At 44.4% G+C, this 14,346-nt stretch overlaps 1 non-coding gene across 1 annotated transcript; it reads right to left on the bottom strand.

Moving 5' to 3' along the window:
* Positions 1 to 1,592: 1,592 nt before the first annotated feature.
* Positions 1,593 to 1,664, bottom strand: TRNAW-CCA (transfer RNA tryptophan (anticodon CCA)). The gene has a single exon. It is a non-coding gene; the product is annotated as a tRNA-Trp (tRNA).
* Positions 1,665 to 14,346: the final 12,682 nt, after the last annotated feature.

Below are 14,346 nucleotides of genomic sequence, written 5' to 3'. Positions count from 1 at the left end.
ATGTATATAATAATTGTAACAAATGTATATAATAACTGTAACAAACGTATACAATGTAAAAAAAAAATTCTCTTAAAAGTAAACCATGAGTTTACACCGTATGTTTGTGAGAATAAGGAAACATAATATTTAGATTGCATATGTGTAAATACTGTTGTATAATCACACCTTTTCAAACTTGAAAAAAAAATAGTAAACCACAACATGTAATATTATACAACTTATGTAACTCTGAACAATATAATTGTAAATTATTATTATGATTGTTATATATATAAAAAAAAAAAAACTGGTATCATCATTACTATTTAAATCTCATTATAAGTAGCACAAAGTGCTGAACCTTGTAAAATAATATACTGAATAGATGACCATTGTACATATGCAAATATTTGAAAAAACAATAAAAAAATATTTAAAAAAAAGTTATTTATTATTATTATTATTATAAATCCCACTCTCTTCATAAAAGCTAACCGAAGCTTCGAAGTAGGTGGGATTAACTTGCCTCACTCATCTACAAGCTAGCCTTATAAGCAAATGCAGAAATTTGTATGTATAATCATTCTTTCTCAAACTTAAAAAAAAAATAATATTAATAAATAAAATAAAATAATAAAAAATTATTCAAAAAATTCTGTATAATCTTCATTGTTAAAGAAGAACATGTGTTGTAAATACATAATATAAAGGCAAAAAAGTATTATTAAAAATTTTAATTGAAATCCAATGTAGGAATTGCAGCACTTAGTGCTGAACTCTGTAATATTATAAGATGCAATGTCACACAAGATGTTTATTGTATGTATAAATATTTTAGAAATCAATAAATATATTATTATTAAAAAAAATATTATTATTATTATTGCATTTCACGAAATTCATCACATGAAAATTTGAATTAAAAATAGCAAATGGAATATTAAAATGGATTAAAATGGAATAAAAAAAAATAAAAAATTAATTATTATTATTATTATTGCATTTCACGAAATTCATCATATGAAATTTTGAATTAAAAATAGCAAATGGAATATTAACTACTAGTGAAATAATTACCATTTACCACATTAGATGTCGCTACAGGTATAAGATAGAATATACGGAACGTTAGGGATTGCAAACAAGCTTCCGTCCGATTAATCATTAAATTATTAGAAATTAAGTCAATTACAAGACTAAATTTAGCGAAAAAAAAATTGCAGAAACACATTTTAATAAAACAGTTTCTGATAAATGGACACAAGAGCTTTGAAATTGTCTACAGTATTTCTTATTTGAAGCAGTAAGGTTTATTTATTTATTTTATTTTATTATTTTTTTAATTTCCATAATTTGTTATAATTTTTTGTCACATTTTATGACGGATTTTTTTTTGCATTATAATATTACATGAAAACGAGACATCTTACAGAAATATATATTTCTAAATATCGTGAAACGAATATGTGCTATTTTATTATGTTAAAATGAAAAGGTCATTTAATTAGAAATTAATAATAACATTATTGTGAAGTAAACCGCTGCGAAACGTGATTTTATTTTATACTGTATAACAATGAAGAAAGAAGAATAAAAAAATTAATAACTCATGAGCCGGACGTGATTCGAACACGCAACCTTCTGATCTGGAGTCAGACGCGCTACCATTGCGCCACCGGCCCACGATAAGGTTGTAAGTAAAATATCCATAGGAATGAACAAATGCACGAATCCATTGATCTGTTTAGCGAATGCTTCGTATAAAGCTAAATAAAAGTGCTTTTAATATAGTTCTTATTAATTTAACTTATCAAAAACATATCAAAGGATATCTAAGATTTGTAATGAAAACAGTAACTTAACTTAAAATATAAAACTAGAGAAATTACATTTAAAAAGACAAGATTTTCCAATTTTACATGTACAACAGCAATAAACATGTAAAATAGATTACAGGTATCATGTTCAAACGTTTCATCGTTTCATAATTTTCAAGTTATTTCTCATCTGCAATAATAATAGATGATAAGCATAAATTATGCAGTAAATATGCACATTATTAATATAAATATTTACATTACAAATTCACTGTTTTTATGTTTATAAATACACTCATTAATCCTAATCTAGACACTGCTTGCTTTACGCTATTATTTTTATGCATATGTGCGTGTTTCCCCCTTATGTGATACAGAACAAAGGAAAAATATTATCTTGTTCATTAAACAAAAAGGTCAAACAAACAAAATAATAATAAAGATGTATAAATGACCAAGATAATTTTTAAAATACAAATTAAATTTATTGTAAAGACTTCTGATTCAAAGAGGGGAAAAAAAAACGTTATTTCTTTGTTGATTTTTGTCAGGTAATAAATAAAAATATACCTTATTTAAATTAAGGGGATATTAAATCCCACATTGTTTTAAAACCGAATAAGAAACTCAAAGATTGGAATCAGAGAGTTTCATGCCGAATATAGTATAATGAACTATAAAAGTATCGGCGACTAATGCACGTAGTCCAAGTACGTAGTACAAACTCGGGCAACTCGCAGCAAAGGTGGTAAAGTTCTGATCGTTATTCTTGGTATTTTCCATAAAAAAAAAAAAATACCTAATTAAATTTCCGTACATTCCCGTACGCAAGAGGGGTTCGGCTAGGCTGCTTTCTAAGCCTTCTTTTTTCGCTAGTATTAGAACATTTTTAAAATAAAATTGACAAATACTGCTACCCATAGACTCCAAACGGAGTAAGGCTGTCGTGTATGCTGAGGATATTGTCAAAACCGCTCGGGATTCTGATTCCATTTACTTGGACATACTGCGACAATTTAGCATGCTTCGCGCAAACTCAGACAAAACGAAAATCACATATTTTTGGAAAATTCGTCCCTGCCAATCTTCCGTATGGTTTGATACCATTAACCGGACCCAGGGGCGGCTCGTGAATAGGCACTGTGGAACTGCAGCACCCAAAATTTTTCTCGATATATAAATATATTTCTTAATTTATTTATGTTTGCTTGTAACATTTAATTTTATCATCGACAATTCTATACAATTCTCTTATTTTGTATAAAAAATAATAAAAATCCATCTTGTAGCACTTAGGAGGGCGAAGGACGCTAGCAGCACTGTGTTTGCCACAGTCTCATGTTGCTAAGCGCGCAAGCATATACACGTTATAGTGAGATGCGAGCTATTAGCGTAATGTGGCACTGTCCGTCGCGCAGTTCCACTATTGTTTATATGCAGTTTGCGCCAGTGGTAGAGTGTTCGTAGTGTTTTTCGTGTTTACTCCGTCTTACTTATTTTATTTATTTTTTATTTACTTACTTAACAAGGATAAATTAGCTAATTTTAAGAATAAATTGCCTACAGAAGAAATAAAATTGACCACTGAAGCATATCCCATGATCAACAAAGAAAAACTTGAAATTGAACTTCGAGCATTCCATAGTAGACCCGACATGCATGATTATCGTAAATTAATTGACTTGTTAATTTATAACAGAAAATAATTGAGGTTGTGTTCTTAGTGAAATTACTATATTGATAAAAATTCTCTTGACAATTCCTATGACTACATCAGAGCCTGAACGTTGTCTTTCAACATTAAAGAATAAAAACATTTCTGAGGAGCACTTGGAATCAGGATAGGTTAAATGCACTTGCGATGATTATGATTTCAACGGAGAAAAAAAAATTCTTCAACAGTCACACAAACATCAAGGAAAAAGTTACTGACCTTTTCGCTCGAAACAAAACAAGAAGAATGGATTTTATTTTTAAGTAATTTTGAATTATAATAAACTGTATAATTTTATTGATAATAAACAATATTTTTTCATGTTTAATTTTTTTTTTTAATTTTACCATAATTTTGACATTTTATCTAAACACGCATCACTCTACTTACAGTGTGTGTGTGTGTGTATCGAAAGTTTCAGCACCTCCACGATTTCAAGCCACGAGCCGCCATTGACCGGACCAATAACAATATTAGGAATTCCTTTCCTTGCGACCCTATGTTACGAACAAAAACTCTTCAGTTTCTGTCGTGATAAACTCACTCCCTTTAAACCAAAATATTTATCTTTCAATGGTAAAGCAAGTCATCACAATCGTAATACCAATGCTTGCTACACACAATCAACTTAGCAAACACATCACAGACGAACAAGATGGAGTCATTTATAGACAGCTTTTAAGATTTCACTGGCCTGACAGCTGTTTCGAACTGGTTGGTTCTCTTCAGAGACCAGGCAATTATTTAAGTAAAGCCTTCTCTAAAAAATTAGGCGATCACCCGGGTCACTCCTCCCTGCGAGTGACCGAAAGATCGTCCAACTCAGCGTGGGTTCCACTCAGTGACAGGCTCATCCTACCACTGAGCAGAACTGCTCATATTCCAGGGAAAAGCGACAATTCCCCGATAATGACCCTCGCGGAAAACGCCAATCCCCAGAGACTCAAATTGCTGTCTCAAGGCAAAACTTCCACGACATCGCACCCCAGTGGAACAGGACCCGGAAGGAATCTTAAGAGAGCAATATACTAAGGAACTTGAAAGGCCGGAGAAGGGGGGGGGGGGGGACGACACTTACGGCCGACTCCTGGTGAAATTGGTGAAATTACAATATTATCAGTGACCTTTGACCCTACTTGTGAATAGTGCCATGGGAGTTAAAACTGTTTGCCTCTGAGGCCTTTTTCTATCGTCTTTTACTAACTCACTCCATCTGTTTTTCTTCATCTTCTCTCTGCCGAATCTCAACGTTACTTATAAACTCAAAAGGTCAATGATGACAGATTTAACTGTCATCATTGGCCTTTTGCTAAATAAAACCTGCGAAAGAAAGACTGGAAAAGTAATTAATTAAAGAGAAGAATTGGTGTAATAAATCTGATGTGAAAATCAGCAGTAGATTAAGGCTTTGAAAAAATTAAGACCATTGCAAACATCAGCTGAATCCTGAATGATAATCTTACAGAACAAGTAAAACATTTCTTGTTCTATTTCTGGTTATATATATATATATATATATATGATAAAATATTAAGATTTTTGATAAATTTATATAAAATAAAATGTAATCTAAAATGATATACAAGTTTGATATAAAAACTTTAAAAATGTTAGATTTACTCAAACTACCTAAAAAAATATGGATACACCAATTTATATAAAAGATGATGAGATATGATGACTTGCTTTTTGAACAGAAGGTTCAGAAAAGCGGATAAAAGTCCTTTTTAGGACTTCCAGGGTAACAAATAGCAATGCTGAACCGAGGAAGTAAACTGAGGTCCGGCTGTTGCTGTTATCCTGGGTGATGAGTTTTTGAGTTCGCTCCCTTGGGGTTTTTGCCTTAAGGGAGCACCTTGAGTCTCCGGGGAAGGTGTTCTCCGGCAGGGCCCGCTGAGGGGTTCTTGTCGGTGAATTATTTTCCTCGGAATTTGAGCGGTTCTGCTCAGGAGTCGGGGAGCCCGTTGGGGTGCTTGAACGGGGCGGCCGACACTGAGTGGAACCAACGCTGAGCGGTTCTGCTTAAACGGGGAGCCCGTCGGGGTGCTTGGACGGGGCGGCCGTCAATGAGTGGAACCAACGCTGAGACATGGACGGTCTTTCGCCCACTATGGAGTGGCCTAGAGATCGTCCGATTTTTTGAGATTTTACCCTTTACTTACTAATCAGGGTAACAATTAGCAATGCTGAACCGAGGAAGTAAACTGAGGTTCGGCTGTTGCTGTTATCCTGGGTGTGAGTTTTTGAGTTCGCTCCCTTGGGGTTTTTGCCTTAAGGGAGCACCTTGAGTCTCCGGGGAAGGTGTTCTCCGGCAGGGCCCGCTGAGGGGTTCTTGTCGGTGAATAATTTTCCTCGGAATTTGAGCGGTTCTGCTCAGGAGTCGGGGTGCTAGGATGGGGCGGCCGACACTGAGTGGAACCAACGCTGATCGGTTCTGCTTAAACGGGGAGCCCGTCGGGGTGCTTGGACGGGGCGGCCGTCAATGAGTGGAACCAACGCTGAGACATGGACGGTCTTTCGCCCACTATGGAGTGGCCTAGAGATCATCCGATTTTTTGAGATTTTACCCTTTACTTACTAATCAGGGTAACAATTAGCAATGCTGAACCGAAGAAGTAAACTGAGGTTCGGCTGTTGCTGTTATCCTGGGTGATGAGTTTTTGAGTTTGCTCCCTTAGGGTTTTTGCCTTAAGGGAGCACCTTGAGTCTCCGGGGAAGGTGTTCTCCGGCAGGGCCCGCTGAGGGGTTCTTGTCGGTGAATTATTTTCCTCGGAATTTGAGCGGTTCTGCTCAGGAGTCGGGGAGCCCATCGGGGTGCTAGGATGGGGCGGCCGACACTGAGTGGAGCCAACGCTGAGCGGTTCTGCTTAAACGGGGAGCCCGTCGGGGTGCTTGGACGGGGCGGCCGTCAATGAGTGGAACCAACGCTGAGACATGGATGGTCTTTCGCCCACTATGGAGTGGCCTAGAGATCGTCCGATTTTTTGAGATTTTACCCTTTACTTACTAATCAGGGTAACAATTAGCAATGCTGAACCGAGGAAGTAAACTGAGGTTCGGCTGTTGCTGTTATCCTGGGTGTGAGTTTTTGAGTTCGCTCCCTTAGGGTTTTTGCCTTAAGGGAGCACCTTGAGTCTCCGGGGAAGGTGTTCTCCGGCAGGGCCCGCTGAGGGGTTCTTGTCGGTGAATTATTTTCCTCGGAATTTGAGCGGTTCTGCTCAGGAGTCGGGGAGCCCATCGGGGTGCTAGGATGGGGCGGCCGACACTGAGTGGAACCAACGCTGAGCGGTTCTGCTTAAACGGGGAGCCCGTCGGGGTGCTTGGACGGGGCGGCCGTCAATGAGTGGAACCAACGCTGAGACATGGACGGTCTTTCGCCCACTATGGAGTGGCCTAGAGATCGTCCGATTTTTTGAGATTTTACCCTTTACTTACTAATCAGGGTAACAATTAGCAATGCTGAACCAAGGAAGTTAACTGAGGTTCGGCTGTTGCTGTTATCCTGGGTGATGAGTTTTTGAGTTCGCTCTCTTAAGGTTTTTGCCTTAAGGGAGCACTTTGAGTCTCCGGGGAAGGTGTTCTCCGGCACGGCACGCTGAGGGGTTCTTGCCGGTGAATTATTTTCCTCGGAATTTGAGCGGTTCTGCTCAGTGGTCGGGGAGCCCGTCACTGAGTGGAACCAACGCTGAGATATGGACGGTCTTTCGCCCACTAAGAAGTGGCCTAGAGATCGTCCGATTTTTTGAGATTTTACCCTTTACTTACTAATCAGGGTAACAAATTAGCAATGCTGAACCGAGGAAGTAAACTGAGGTTCGGCTGTTGCTGTTATCCTGGGTGTGAGTTTTTGAGTTCGCTCCCTTAGGGTTTTTGCCTTAAGGGAGCACCTTGAGTCTCCGGGGAAGGTGTTCTCCGGCAGGGCCCGCTGAGGGGTTCTTGTCGGTGAATTATTTTCCTCGGAATTTGAGCGGTTCTGCTCAGGAGTCGGGGAGCCCGTCACTGAGTGGAACCAACGCTGAGACATGGACGGTCTTTCGCCCACTATGGAGTGGCCTAGAGATCGTCCGATTTTTTGAGATTTTACCCTTTACTTACTAATCAGGGTAACAATTAGCAATGCTGAACCGAGGAAGTAAACTGAGGTTCGGCTGTTGCTGTTATCCTGGGTGATGAGTTTTTGAGTTTGCTCCCTTAGGGTTTTTGCCTTAAGGGAGCACCTTGAGTCTCCGGGGAAGGTGTTCTCCGGCAGGGCCCGCTGAGGGGTTCTTGTCGGTGAATTATTTTCCTCGGAATTTGAGCGGTTCTGCTCAGGAGTCGGGGAGCCCATCGGGGTGCTAGGATGGGGCGGCCGACACTGAGTGGAGCCAACGCTGAGCGGTTCTGCTTAAACGGGGAGCCCGTCGGGGTGCTTGGACGGGGCGGCCGTCAATGAGTGGAACCAACGCTGAGACATGGACGGTCTTTCGCCCACTATGGAGTGGCCTAGAGATCGTCCGATTTTTTGAGATTTTACCCTTTACTTACTAATCAGGGTAACAATTAGCAATGCTGAACCGAGGAAGTAAACTGAGGTTCGGCTGTTGCTGTTATCCTGGGTGTGAGTTTTTGAGTTCGCTCCCTTAGGGTTTTTGCCTTAAGGGAGCACCTTGAGTCTCCGGGGAAGGTGTTCTCCAGCAGGGCCCGCTGAGGGGTTCTTGTCGGTGAATTATTTTCCTCGGAATTTGAGCGGTTCTGCTCAGGAGTCGGGGAGCCCATCGGGGTGCTAGGATGGGGCGGCCGACACTGAGTGGAACCAACGCTGAGCGGTTCTGCTTAAACGGGGAGCCCGTCGGGGTGCTTGGATGGGGCGGCCGTCAATGAGTGGAACCAACGCTGAGACATGGACGGTCTTTCGCCCACTATGGAGTGGCCTAGAGATCGTCCGATTTTTTGAGATTTTACCCTTTACTTACTAATCAGGGTAACAATTAGCAATGCTGAACCGAGGAAGTAAACTGAGGTTCGGCTGTTGCTGTTATCCTGGGTGATGAGTTTTTGAGTTTGCTCCCTTAGGGTTTTTGCCTTAAGGGAGCACCTTGAGTCTCCGGGGAAGGTGTTCTCCGGCAGGGCCCGCTGAGGGGTTCTTGTCGGTGAATTATTTTCCTCGGAATTTGAGCGGTTCTGCTCAGGAGTCGGGGAGCCCATCGGGGTGCTAGGATGGGGCGGCCGACACTGAGTGGAACCAACGCTGAGCGGTTCTGCTTAAATGGGGAGCCCGTCGGGGTGCTTGGACGGGGCGGCCGTCAATGAGTGGAACCAACGCTGAGACATGGACGGTCTTTCGCCCACTATGGAGTGGCCTAGAGATCGTCCGATTTTTTGAGATTTTACCCTTTACTTACTAATCAGGGTAACAATTAGCAATGCTGAACCAAGGAAGTTAAACTGAGGTTCGGCTGTTGCTGTTATCCTGGGTGATGAGTTTTTGAGTTCGCTCTCTTAAGGTTTTTGCCTTAAGGGAGCACTTTGAGTCTCCGGGGAAGGTGTTCTCCAGCATGGGCCCGCTGAGGGGTTTCTTGCCGGTGAATTATTTTCCTCGGAATTTGAGCGGTTCTGCTCAGTGGTCGGGGAGCCCGTCACTGAGTGGAACCAACGCTGAGATATGGACGGTCTTTCGCCCACTAAGAAGTGGCCTAGAGATCGTCCGATTTTTTGAGATTTTACCCTTTACTTACTAATCAGGGTAACAATTAGCAATGCTGAACCGAGGAAGTAAACTGAGGTTCGGCTGTTGCTGTTATCCTGGGTGTGAGTTTTTGAGTTCGCTCCCTTAGGGTTTTTGCCTTAAGGGAGCACCTTGAGTCTCCGGGGAAGGTGTTCTCCGGCAGGGCCTGCTGAGGGGTTCTTGTCGGTGAATTATTTTCCTCGGAATTTGAGCGGTTCTGCTCAGGAGTCGGGGAGCCCTTCGGGGTGCTAGGATGGGGCGGCCGACACTCAGTGGAACCAACGCTGAGCGGTTTTGCTTAAACGGGGAGCCCGTCGGGGTGCTTGGACGGGGCGGCCGTCACTAAGTGGAACCAACGCTGAGACATGGACGGTCTTTCGCCCACTATGGAGTGGCCTAGAGATCGTCCGATTTTTTGAGATTTTACCCTTTACTTACTAATCAGGGTAACAATTAGCAATGCTGAACCGAGGAAGTAAACTGAGGTTCGGCTGTTGCTGTTATCCTGGGTGTGAGTTTTTGAGTTTGCTCCCTTAGGGTTTTTGCCTTAAGGGAGCACCTTGAGTCTCCGGGGAAGGTGTTCTCCGGCAGGGCCCGCTGAGGGGTTCTTGTCGGTGAATTATTTTCCTCGGAATTTGAGCGGTTCTGCTCAGGAGTCGGGGAGCCCGTCACTGAGTGGAACCAACGCTGAGACATGGACGGTCTTTCGCCCACTATGGAGTGGCCTAGAGATCGTCCGATTTTTTGAGATTTTACCCTTTACTTACTAATCAGGGTAACAATTAGCAATGCTGAACCAAGGAAGTTAACTGAGATTCGGCTGTTGCTGTTATCCTGGGTGATGAGTTTTTGAGTTCGCTCCCTTAGGGTTTTTGCCTTAAGGGAGCACTTTGAGTCTCCGGGGTAGGTGTTCTCCGGCACGGCCCGCTGAGGGGTTCTTGCCGGTGAATTATTTTCCTCGGAATTTGAGCGGTTCTGCTCAGTGGTCGGGGAGCCCGTCACTGAGTGGAACCAACGCTGAGACATGGACGGTCTTTCGCCCACTATGGAGTGGCCTAGAGATCGTCCGTTTTTTTGAGATTTTACCCTTTACTTACTAATCAGGGTAACAATTAGCAATGCTGAACCGAGGAAGTAAACTGAGGTTCGGCTGTTGCTGTTATCCTGGGTGTGAGTTTTTGAGTTCGCTCTCTTAAGGTTTTTGCCTTAAGGGAGCACTTTGAGTCTCCGGGGAAGGTGTTCTCCGGCACGGCACGCTGAGGGGTTCTTGTCGGTGAATTATTTTCCTCGGAATTTGAGCGGTTCTGCTCAGTGGTCGGGGAGCCCATCACTGAGTGGAACCAACGCTGAGATATGGACGGTCTTTCGCCCACTATGGAGTGGCCTAGAGATCGTCCGATTTTTTGAGATTTTACCCTTTACTTACTAATCAGGGTAACAATTAGCAATGCTGAACCGAGGAAGTAAACTGAGGTTCGGCTGTTGCTGTTATCCTGGGTGTGAGTTTTTGATATCGCTCCCTTAGGATTTTTGCCTTAAGGGAGCACTTTGTGTCTCCGGGGAAGGTGTTCTTCGGCACGGCCCGCTGAGGGGTTCTTGTCGGTGAATTATTTTCCTCGGAATTTGAGCGGTTCTGCTCAGGAGTCGGGGAGCCCATCGGGGTGCTAGGATGGGGCGGCCGACACTGAGTGGAACCAACGCTGAGCGGTTCTGCTTAAACGGGGAGCCCGTCGGGGTGCTTGGACGGGGCGGCCGTCAATGAGTGGAACCAACGCTGAGACATGGACGGTCTTTCGCCCACTATGGAGTGGCCTAGAGATCGTCCGATTTTTTGAGATTTTACCCTTTACTTACTAATCAGGGTAACAATTAGCAATGCTGAACCGAGGAAGTAAACTGAGGTTCGGCTGTTGCTGTTATCCTGGGTGTGAGTTTTTGAGTTCGCTCCCTTAGGGTTTTTGCCTTAAGGGAGCACCTTGAGTCTCCGGGGAAGGTGTTCTCCGGCAGGGCCCGCTGAGGGGTTCTTGTCGGTGAATTATTTTCCTCGGAATTTGAGCGGTTCTGCTCAGGAGTCGGGGAGCCCATCGGGGTGCTAGGATGGGGCGGCCGACACTGAGTGGAACCAACGCTGAGCGGTTCTGCTTAAACGGGGAGCCCGTCGGGGTGCTTGGACGGGGCGGCCGTCAATGAGTGGAACCAACGCTGAGATATGGACGGTCTTTCGCCCACTATGGAGTGGCCTAGAGATCGTCCGATTTTTTGAGATTTTACCCTTTACTTACTAATCAGGGTAACAATTAGCAATGCTGAACCGAGGAAGTAAACTGAGGTTCGGCTGTTGCTGTTATCCTGGGTGTGAGTTTTTGAGTTCGCTCCCTTAGGTTTTTGCCTTAAGGGAGCACTTTGAGTCTCCGGGGAAGGTGTTCTCCGGCACGGCCCGCTGAGGGGTTCTTGTCGGTGAATTATTTTCCTCGGAATTTGAGCGGTTCTGCTCAGTGGTCGGGGAGCCCGTCACTGAGTGGAACCAACGCTGAGATATGGACGGTCTTTCGCCCACTATGGAGTGGCCTAGAGATCGTCCGATTTTTTGAGATTTTACCCTTTACTTACTAATCAGGGTAACAATTAGCAATGCTGAACCGAGGAAGTAAACTGAGGTTCGGCTGTTGCTGTTATCCTGGGTGTGAGTTTTTGAGTTCGCTCCCTTAGGGTTTTTGCCTTAAGGGAGCACCTTGAGTCTCCGGGGAAGGTGTTCTCCGGCAGGGCCCGCTGAGGGGTTCTTGTCGGTGAATTATTTTCCTCGGAATTTGAGCGGTTCTGCTCAGGAGTCGGGGAGCCCATCGGGGTGCTAGGATGGGGCGGCCGACACTGAGTGGAACCAACGCTGAGCGGTTCTGCTTAAACGGGGAGCCCGTCGGGGTGCTTGGACGGGGCGGCCGTCAATGAGTGGAACCAACGCTGAGACATGGACGGTCTTTCGCCCACTATGGAGTGGCCTAGAGATCGTCCGATTTTTTGAGATTTTACCCTTTACTTACTAATCAGGGTAACAATTAGCAATGCTGAACCGAGGAAGTAATCTGAGGTTCGGCTGTTGCTGTTATCCTGGGTGATGAGTTTTTGAGTTCGCTCCCTTGGGGTTTTTGCCTTAAGGGAGCACCTTGAGTCTCCGGGGAAGGTGTTCTCCGGCAGGGCCCGCTGAGGGGTTCTTGTCGGTGAATTATTTTCCTCGGAATTTGAGCGGTTCTGCTCAGGAGTCGGGGAGCCCATCGGGGTGCTAGGATGGGGCGGCCGACACTGAGTGGAACCAACGCTGAGCAGTTCTGCTTAAACGGGGAGCCCGATGGGGTGCTTGGACGGGGAGGCCGTCAATGAGTGGAACCAACGCTGAGACATGGACGGTCTTTCGCCCACTATGGAGTGGCCTAGAGATCGTCCGATTTTTTGAGATTTTACCCTTTACTTACTAATCAGGGTAACGAATGGCAATGCTGAACCAAGGAAGTTAACTGAGGTTCGGCTGTTGCTGTTATCCTGGGTGATGAGTTTTTGAGTTCGCTCTCTTAAGGTTTTTGCCTTAAGGGAGCACTTTGAGTCTCCGGGGAAGGTGTTCTCCGGCACGGCCCGCTGAGGGGTTCTTGCCGGTGAATTATTTTCCTCGGAATTTGAGCGGTTCTGCTCAGTGGTCGGGGAGCCCGTCACTGAGTGGAACCAACGCTGAGTCCGTTTTTTTGAGATTTTACCCTTTACTTACTAATCAGGGTAACAATTAGCAATGCTGAACCAAGGAAGTAAACAGAGGTTCGGCTGTTGCTGTTATCCTGGGTGATGAGTTTTTGAGTTCGCTCTCTTAAGGTTTTTGCCTTAAGGGAGCACTTTGAGTCTCCGGGGAAGGTGTTCTCCGGCACGGCACGCTGAGGGGTTCTTGCCGGTGAATTATTTTCCTCGGAATTTGAGCGGTTCTGCTCAGTGGTCAGGGAGCCCATCACTGAGTGGAACCAACGCTGAGATATGGACGGTCTTTTGCCCACTATGGAGTGGCCTAGAGATCGTGCGATTTTACCCTTTACTTACTAATCAGGGTAACAATTAGCAATGCTGAACCGAGGAAGTAAACTGAGGTTCGGCTGTTGCTGTTATCCTGGGTGTGAGTTTTTGATTTCGCTCCCTTAGGATTTTTGCCTTAAGGGAGCACTTTGAGTCTCCGGGGAAGGTGTTCTTTGGCACGGCCCGCTGAGGGGTTCTTGTCGGTGAATTATTTTCCTCGGAATTTGAGCGGTTCTGCTCAGTGGTCGGGGAGCCCGTCACTGAGTGGAACCAACGCTGAGATTAGGACGGTCTTTCGCCCACTATGGAGTGGCCTAGAGATCGTCCGATTTTTTGAGATTTTACCCTTTACTTACTAATCAGGGTAACAATTAGCAATGCTGAACCGAGGAAGTAAACTGAGGTCCGGCTGTTGCTGTTATCCTGGGTGTGAGTTTTTGAGTTCGCTCCCTTGGGGTTTTTGCCTTAAGGGAGCACCTTGAGTCTCCGGGGAAGGTGTTCTCCGGCAGGGCCCGCTGAAGGGTTCTTGTTGGTGAATTACTTTCCTCGGAATTTGAGCGGTTCTGCTCAGGAGTCGGGGAGCCCATCGGGGTGCTAGGATGGGGCGGCCGTCAATGAGTGGAACCAACGCTGAGACATGGACGGTCTTTCGCCCACTATGGAGTGGCCTAGAGATCGTCCGATTTTTTGAGATTTTACCCTTTACTTACTAATCAGGGTAACAATTAGCAATGCTAAACCGAGGAAGTAAACTGAGGTTCGGCTATTGCTGTTATCCTGGGTGTGAGTTTTTGAGTTCGCTCCCTTAGGGTTTTTGCCTTAAGGGAGCACTTTGAGTCTCCGGGGAAAGTGTTCTCCGGCACGGCCCGCTGAGGGGCTCTTGCCGGTGAATTATTTTCCTCGGAATTTGAGTGGTTCTGCTCAGTGGTCGGGGAGCCCGTCACTGAGTGGAACTAACGCTAAGATTTGGACGGTGTTTCGCCCACTATGGAGTGGCCTAGAGATCGTCCGATTTTTTGAGATTTTACCCTTTACTTACTAACCAGGGTAACAAATGGCAATGCTAGCCAATGAAGTTTTAA

Source organism: Typopeltis vanoorti, chromosome 10 (genome assembly GCF_054136105.1).
Source record: "Typopeltis vanoorti isolate ZY-2024b chromosome 10, IOZ_Tvanoo_1.0, whole genome shotgun sequence".
NCBI classification, from domain to species: domain Eukaryota; kingdom Metazoa; phylum Arthropoda; class Arachnida; order Uropygi; family Thelyphonidae; genus Typopeltis; species Typopeltis vanoorti.
Note: the sequence above shows the minus strand (reverse complement) of the source record. Positions and strands in the feature narration are given on the sequence as shown.